The following is a 9683-nucleotide window of genomic DNA, read 5'->3' as shown; positions in this document are numbered from 1 at the left end:
TTATGGATCAATCTTTGTCAATGGATTTTGAACTTCAAACTTGGATAACTTTCACACCACAAGGCCAAATGGAGTGGGGTTTTTTGCTACAATCTTGTCTTAACATGCTCTATCATAATCATGAATTACCATTCATCAAATCTCATCACAAAAAATTGGATTTTCCACTTGATTTGAATTTGAATTTTGGAGGGAAAAGTTCATTTTGAAAATTATGCATTTGCCACACTTCCAATCACTTGCATTTGGTCTTAAACATCATTTGGAGTGCATTTGGCTAAAATTTCGTGCACTGTAGCATTGTTTCTATGCACATGAGGGTGGATTGACCAATTGGGCATAACACTTCATTTCCCTAATTACCTTGCATTTGGCTTAACCTTGATTAGCATCTTCATTAATCCACCATATATAAGGATAATTCTAACAGAATTTGGCATTAACATCTCATTTGCACCAGATCTAGATCCAATCACAAAATTGCACAAACTTTTTCTCTCCATTTTTCTGCAAAAAATTTCATAGAACTTGCATTGTTCTTCATTGGTCCAACATCCACAAGCACTTTGGAGTTGAATTGAAGCAAACATTCATCATTTTCGAGCTAAATCAAGGACTGTTGAAGCATTGCATCTCCCATGGCAGTTGAGGTTTCAAGAATAATCGAGCATTGCTGAGCTGTTCTCTTGCATTCATTCACCTTTCCAAGCAATATAGAGCATCTGTTTTCACAATTGAAGCCTTGAAACAAGCAAATCAACCTCTGCATCATCATTGAGGTTAGAATTCGATTGCTCTAATTCTTGGAATAATGATGTGCATCTTGTAGATCTTTGATTCCTGATCATGCTGAACTTTAGATCTAGTGATTTCATGCAATATTGAAGAAGTTAGGTTGATGAAACTTATTTTGATCGATGCATTTGATATGGTTAGAATTAGGTGAAATTGATGCTGGATTATTGATGTGTGTTGAAGGATGATTCGAATGGTATATATTTCATGAATTTCTGGAATGATTTGTTCTTGACCTGGATGAACATGATGGACAAGCGATGAACATGTTAGGGTTTAGTTTTCCAGAATTGCTTTGATCCTGCCTGGCAGTGTTTTGCATGAATTCCGTTGTTTGTGTGCCATGCACCAACCATAGCGCGCCACCTCACTTAATGAAATAGTGCGTTTCATTAAGTGAGCGCCACATTCAAATTGCGCAGTGGTTCGATCCCGCTCCAAGGCAATCTCATGTGTGGCCTTTTGCATTTTTCCATCTCACTTGTACATGTTCATATATACTTGTTTCATTCATTTTTATTTTTTCTCCACACTTAAAAATTCATAACTCCTAAAATAATTGTCCAATTCACATGAGATTTTTTGTGCTATGTTCCTTATGATCTCTAGTATTTTTTGGTGATTTTTACAAAAATTGTGCACGCCTGGATTTTAAAATTGCCTAGGGTTTGCTCATGCTTGTGTTTTGTTGCACCTTGCTTGCCATTTTGATTGTGAAATGATGATGCTTAATCCAATGGAGCTGAAACATTGCATGTGTAAACTAGAGATCCTTAGGGACATTTTGGAATTAAGTTTGCTATTTTTGCATTTATGGTTTGTGAGATATGAGCTGATCATTGGAGGTGTGACAATGTGTGTCACACCATTTCTTGTCCAATTTGTGGAATTTCTTTAACATTCCTATTGAATGCCAAATAATCTGAATTTTTGCATGTTGACTCTTCTGGATGTTAAGTTTGACCATGAATTTTTATGGAAATTTTGAGTGCATTTCCAATTTGATTGAGATTTTCTTTGCTGGTTGGTCACTTATGGACTTTTTGTGAGTTCTGATCTTATATGATTTGTGAAATGCTTGATGTTTATTGGATGGACCTGAAATTTTGCACATGTATTCTAGACACCTTGAAGTTTATCTTGGCTTTGGTTTGATGTCCATATCATGTTTGGATGCTGCTTTATGCTTGCTTGAAGTTGATGTATGATTTTGTGCCTTGTATGAGCTTGTTTTGCCTTGCCTTGACTTGATGATTTTATTTTACATGCTTCCCTTTGTCCAAATGAATTGAATTTTGGTGTGATGATCCTATGGTGAATTCTGTTTAGCCATGATTTTTCTTGGGATTTATTGAATTGTTTTTGAGTTGATGTGGATTGATTCATTCTGTTTGGTTCTATGAGCTTTGAACTTGCATGTTTTGCACTAAATGATTTATGAAATGAAATTGGTTGATGATATGGATATGAGACCAATTGGATTTGTTTCTTATTTGACTGAACTTGATTCTTGATAATTTTCATGTTCTGTTTTGGTTTATTGCTCCCATTTTGACCCTAGGCCATGTCCTAGTGGTTAGTGCTTAATGTTTGAGCTTTGTTTCAGGTCAAAGGGCACAATTGCCATACTTGATGATGCTTACTCAATTGGAGTTGATCCATTGATTGTTGATGACTAACTTTGAGTTTGTTTTGTAGGTTTTGAAACTTAAGCCTAGGCTTTGTGGCTTGCACCTTTGTGCATTGCTTTGCTTGATTGTTGTTTGACTGTGTACAGTTAACTGTTGACCATTGTCTGTTTGACTTTTGTTTGAGTTGTATACTGATTATGTTGGATTGTTTTCAGGTACCTTAGTTGCTATAGTTCCTTTGTGAACTTGCTTTTTGCTTTGCTTGCTAGCTTGAGCATTGAGGTATAATGTCTCTAACTTCATGTAGTCTGGAAGACCTGGCCTGTTATTTGGTCAGGCACCTGTCTGAAGTCCTCCTTAAGAGGCAATGTTTGTACTTGTTTATTTTTGTCCCTGTACATATCAAAGCCCTTTGATAAGGCAATTGGAAGATACAAGAGATATGCAGTCCATCTCCTGCTATTCAGTTGAGTCATCCCTTTGCTCACACAACTGGTGTTGATGCATTGTGGATATTAACCTAAGATCCTTGTACAATTGTACAGTTGAGTCAGTCATAAGTGTAGAAGGGTTCCAACTTTCTGAACCCACACTTTCATTGCCCTAGAGCTCTCCCTGGCCAGGGATAAGAGCTGTGAAGTCTCATCTTCACTCCCATCTCATCTACTTCACCCTAACTCTCAATGTTAGGGTTAAGAGCTAACATCACCCTGATACAGTGGCTTGTTTGTCGAGGTTGACATGACCCCTTGACTAAAGCCTAGCCTTGTTTGAGCCCCTCTGTTTGTATATAGTGTGTGTGCTTGCTTTGTGCTTCTGTATGATTGTGTGTGCTGTTTAGGATAGCTTGCTCCCTGTGCAAGTTAGATAGCAACCTTGACTTAGGGATGATTTGCATGATAACATCTAGGCTCGAGTCATAGTCTCCCTAGTTGTGTCTCCCTTTGTTATCTGGTTAGGCTAGTCCTTTGTCCCTGCGTAGGGGAACTACGTCGCCCTGATCCTCATACCAGATGAGGTACGTAGGCAGGAGATGAGCTGATCTCTCCGGGCGCACTTTTTGTTTTGTCTTTGTGTGTGTTAGGAGATGGATGTAAGACCAGCGATTGGCATTCTGTATCCTCTTGTTGTGTGCTTGGAGTCCGATGTAAGTCCAGCGATTGGCATTTGGTTTCCAGTGTGCGTGTGTTTGGTTCGGAGTCTGATGTAAGTCCAGCGATTGGCATTCGGTTTCCGTGTTTGCCTGTTTGTGTGGAGTTTGACGTAAGTCCATCGATTGGCAGTCGATTTCCTGTGTTGTTTTGTCTTGCGTGCGTTAGCCGAGCTACGGATGCTCTGATTCTTCTTCGTCCAAGAAGATACGTATGCATAGGATGCGACATCCTAGCGAGCATGTTTTCCCCTAGTCCGAACTACGTCGACTCTGATGTCTATGCCTGATAGACTACGTAGGCCCAGGATGCGATATCCTGCCGAGTCAGTTTCTTTTGTTTTCTGTGTCTCTTTCAGCCAGTGTTTGTTTGTTTGTGAGCAGTATTTTAGCAACCATATTCCTTCCTTTTGTGCGTGGATCCCGTTGAGTACGACGGATGCGTAGGGGTGCTAATACCTTCCCTTCGCATAACCGACTCCCGATCCCATTCTCTTTGGTCGCGAGACCATGTCTTTTCCAAGTTTACTTCGAGCGTTTCCTTTCCCTCTTTTGGGATAAATAACGCACGGTGGCGGCTCTGTTGTTTTGTTTTCCCGCCGGTTTTTCGCGTAATGCGACACCTTACTACATAAAGGTGCTACTAAAACATCAATCTTCCTCGTATTGTATACATCATTTATGTTCTTATCTAAGTGAACATTGTCTTCCTCTTAGTATAAATATAATCTTCCTTTTAGTAAATTATGTCATAACGAAAGCAACGTCACGTGACGAAACGAAAGTAGTGAAAGCAAACTCGAATCGTTGTTATGCTGAAATACCAAAAAAAACCATACAAATCTGAATTAAATGTGAAGATAATATTATTGAAATTTCGCACGTAAATAAATGAAAAACCAGCTAAGCTGCTAAAGTAAAACACGCACATCACAATCGAAATAAAATGGAGTTGATGCAATGCTGATAAATAAACCAAGCCGAACACACAAAATGCAAATTATTATACATGTGATTTTAAACAAAAATAATGGAATAATTCTTCCTATAGTTATATATACAATTTGTGTTTCTATCAAACAAATGTTGTCTTCCTATTTTTGTATATATCATTTGTGTTCTTATCAAATAAAATATTGTCTCCTTCATGTTATGCATATCATCTTTAGTTATAGTGGTGCTTGAGATGCTTAGAAAGTAAATCCATAGAAAACTCAGCATGTTGAATCACAACAAAACTATTGCCATTTCCACCCCCAACAAATCACATCATCAGTCACAGAATCTTCCGCCATCTCATAAATCTTTTTTAAAACTCTACTGCCTAAGATTGCGACTTTACTGAAGCTTTTATTTCATCATGTGTGTGATGATTGGTATGAATAATGCTACCCTTGCTGTATTTTGCACTACAAGTATATTTGAGTGTATTCTCACCCCTCTTTTGTTTGTTTGTGGTGTTCTGTACACTGTGGTACAGATAATCCGGTGGAGCAATAACTACTGTGATTTGAAATATAGCATGAGGTTTTTCTTTGTTTTATTTATCATTTTCTTTTAGTTTTCGATTGCTCTGTTCTGTAACACTAGGAAATGGTCATTTTGTAAACTTTTTAGTTGATGTTTTGAATTACTTAATTCTAAGCAAGTACTTTATTTTGAATAAATAATTTCAAGTATGTTTTTAGGTTGAGTTTCGCTGCCAGTTTCTAATTTAGAATAATATTGTTTATCTTGTTAAATTAAAGAGTATGGATTTTATGGTGTTACAATTTTGTCCTTTAAACACCTTCAGAAACCAACATACAGGGCTACTGATCATCACATTGAATTTACCCTATTTTTAGAGTTTTTCTTTTTGTTATGTTTTTACTATCACTTAAACTATTTTAAAATTAAAACTTCTACTTTTTTAATCTTTATATTTAATTTTTGAATTTTTTATAAATTTTTTAAATAATTATTATATTATTTATTTTTCATATATTTTAGTCTAAAAGTAAATGAAAATCAATATAAAAAAAAAGAAATATCAAAATCCTTTTATTATTACCTTTATTACACTAGTATTATTATTATTTACTAAATTATAAAAATTAATTTCATTCAATCATTTTGATGTTACATTTTACATAAGTCATGAATCCACCAATACTCATTTGCTTGGCACCTAAGAAACAAATAAAATAAACTCATTCGCTTTTCACTTTTTTTTCACTTTTTACTCAAAATAAATCCAAAAAAAGGATAAAAAAAATAAAAAGTCAAAAGGGCTAATTATAATTTTTATTAATTAATTTTTATTTTTATGCTTTATTTCATTTTTTACAATTTTGTTTAAATTAAAAATCTTAAAAGTCAAATATTTTAATTCATTGAATAAAATCAATAAAATATATTACGTTAGAATCCATTTACATTTTTTTTTAATTTTATTGTCGATTCAGCTTTTAATGTTATAATTAAATATTTTAACCTAAACTTGATATAAATAGAAGAAACATTTTCGCACATTGAATTTTCCCTATTTTTAGAGTTTTTCTTTTTGTTATGTTTTTACCTTCACTTAAATTATTTTAAAATTAAAACTTCTACTTTTTTAATTTTTGTAGTAATTTTTGAATTTTTTATAAATTTTTTAAATAATTATTACATTATTCATTTTTCATATATTTTAGTCTAAAAATAAAGGTATATCAATATAAAAGAAAAGAAAAATCAAAATCCTTTTATTATTACCTTTATTACACTACTATTATTATTAATTACTAAAATTATAAAAATTAATTTAATTTAATCATTTTGATGTTACATTTTACATAAGTCATAAATTCATCCAAATTCATTTGCTTGACACCTAAGAAACAAATAAAATAAGTTCATTTGCTTTTCACTTTTTATTCAAAATATATAAAAAAATCATAAAAAAATACATTGTGATTATTATAAAAAAATTAAAAAGTCAAAAGGGCTAATTTTAACTTTTATTAATTAAATTTTAGTTTTATGCTTTATTTCATTTTTGACAATTTTGTTATAATTAAAAACCATAAAAGCCAAATATTTTGTTTCATTGCATAAAAAAAATAAGGCTAGAATCCATTAGCATTACTTATTTATTTTATTTTATGGTTGATTCATCTTTTAATGTTATAATTAAATTTTTTAACATAAACTTGATATAAATAGAAGAAACATTTTCATACATTGAATTTTCCCTATTTTTAGAGTTTTTCTATTTGTTATGTTTTACCTTTCACTTAAATTATTTTAAAATTAAAACTTCTACTTTTTTACTTTTATATTTAATTTTATAATTTTATATAATTTTTTTAAATAATTATTATATTATTTATTTTTCATGTATTTTAGTCTAAAAATAAAGGAAAATCAATATAAAAAAATAAAGAAAATCAAAATCATTTTATTATTACCTTACTACACTACTATTATTATTATTTACTAAAATTATAAAAATTAATTTCATTTAACCATTTCGTTGTTACATTTTAGATAAGTCATGAATCCCTGGAAATTTATTTGCTTGGCACCTAAGAAACAAATAAAATAAATTCATTTGCTTTTCACTTTTTTTCACTTTTTATTCAAAATATATCCCAAAAAGGAAAAAAATACATTGTGTCTATTATAAAAAGTTAAAAAGTCAAAAGGGATAATTTTAATTTTTATTAATTATTTTTGTATGCTTTATTTTATTTTTTGACAATTTTGTTTTAATTAAAAACCATAAAAGTCAAATATTTTGATTCATTGCATGAAATATAAAAATATATATTAGGTTAGAATCCATTTATATAATTATTTATTTTATTTTATTGTTGATTCAGCTTTTAATGTTATAATTAATTGTGAACCTAATAATTTGATATAAATAGAAGAAACATTTTCACACAATGAATTGTCCCTATATTTAGAGTTTTTCTTTTTGTTATGGGTTTAGCTTCACTTAAATTATTTTAAAATTAAATCTTCTACTTTTTTAATTTTTATATTTAATTTTGAATTTTTTATTAATTTTTTAAATAATTATTATATTATTCGTTTTTCATGTATTTTAGTCTAAAAAAGAAAGGAAAATTAATATAAAAAAAAAAGTCCTTTTATTATTACCTTTATTACACTACTGTTATTATTATTTACTAAGATTATAAAAATTAATTTCATTTGATCGTTTTGCAGTTACATTTTACACAAGTCATGAATCCTAAGAAACAAATGAAATACATGTGAATTTAAACAACAACAGCGGAATAATTCTTCCTATAGTTGTATATACAATTTGTGTTTCTATCAAACAAATGTTGTCTTTTTATTTTTGTATGTATCATTTGTGTATATCATCTTTGTTTATAGTTGTGTAGCAAACTCAACATGTTCTAAAAAAGTAGTTAAAAAGCATACGACTAGTACTTAAATCAAACTCAGCACTAGCCCCGTAGAATTGAAATGAAACTCATATATGAGAAAGTTAACAGATGACGCTACGTGAATATATATATATATATATATATATATATATATATATATATATATATATATATATATATATATATATATATATATATATATATATATATATGAGAAAGTTAAGGAGTAACACCGTTGAATATAAACATAGGGTTTGTCTAGCTAGGGTTTGAAATTATGTATTGATGGGTGTATAAATATCAACCGATTTCTGCATCTTTGGCCCAATGCATATTTTGAAGATAAGGAGAATTGTATACTTGCAGTGGAGTGGAAATTATGCAAACCTGTCACCAAGGAGCTATGGCATCAAAATATGAGGTTTTATTCAAGAATGGAAGAAGTGTATTGAAATGGCAATGCATATTTTGGCATTTTCTCATATTCTTCATTCATGAGTTTGTGGTATCAAACTAGCATATAATTTTTTTATTACCGATGATTTTATATGGTCTAGATCTGTAATGATTTTTGTAGAAAACAAAAACTTGATACGCTAAAGGCTTTAAAGGAATGGAGTTCGGGAAAGCAATGAAGACATTTACGTTGTGTCATATGAATAGTCTTTAGTATCATTATTACATATTTTTATTTGAAAATAATAGTCATGAACATAGAGTATTTTCTTTTTCCTCTCAAACCTTAAATTTGTGTAAATTAGAATCTTTCTTATAGGATTGATTCCTTATGTAAAAGGTTTTTGTGTTCATGCCTTACATATATAAAAGTTTCTGTTTGAACGTGTAAGAAGTAACTTTTCAGAAGTCACAATGTCTCATTAAACATCTATCTTGTTATAAAACTAGCAGAATAACGAAATTAACATAAGCACGAGATCTATAAAGTTGTCTAACACAACACATGTAAAAAAAATGAAATAGCACAAAAAAATGTAAGTAAATATGGGGAGAAAAAACATTCCAAACATTAAATAAGAAATTCTTTCATTTATTTCATTCTACCCTTTCATCATTGGCTTCACATGCAATGGTTGAGGTCCATTAATTGGACTTGTTTACATAATCTGAGAATTTGGAATCCCAAACATAAAACAAGAATGTTTTTCATTTATTTCATTCTACCCTTATTTATTTCCTATTTGAAAATACATTCATCGTTTTCTTTACATGCAATGGATGAAGTCCATTAATTGAAATTGTTTACAAAATCTGAGTTTGTTTAAGAATTTTGAATGTTTGCATTAGTTCCATCCTCAATAGTGCTTGCATTCGAGTTGATATTTTGTCTTTCAATGTCTTCAGGAGGAAGATGCTCGAGAAGCTAGCTCAACATAAAATGAATGATAGTAAAACTTTCACTAGCCTAATATTATAAAATAACATTTACAATTAGCATGATTTAAAAATGAAATTAATATAAAAGTGTTACAAATGTAAAACTTGGAGATGTTTGCTAAAGATTTTTCTTGTCTTCCTCTTGCCTACATATACATTAATTACCATTTCAAAAATAAACACACGTGAATCCATTAACAATGTGATAGAATGACATGAAGGACCAGCACTTACATATGCATCCATTACCATTTTGAATAAAATGCACATAAATCATTAATTCATTAGTATATTGATATAGCAGCATAGAGGATTAATATCACT

Source organism: Lathyrus oleraceus, chromosome 7 (assembly GCF_024323335.1).
Source record: "Lathyrus oleraceus cultivar Zhongwan6 chromosome 7, CAAS_Psat_ZW6_1.0, whole genome shotgun sequence".
NCBI lineage: Eukaryota > Viridiplantae > Streptophyta > Magnoliopsida > Fabales > Fabaceae > Lathyrus > Lathyrus oleraceus.
This window is presented reverse-complemented; position numbering follows the sequence as displayed.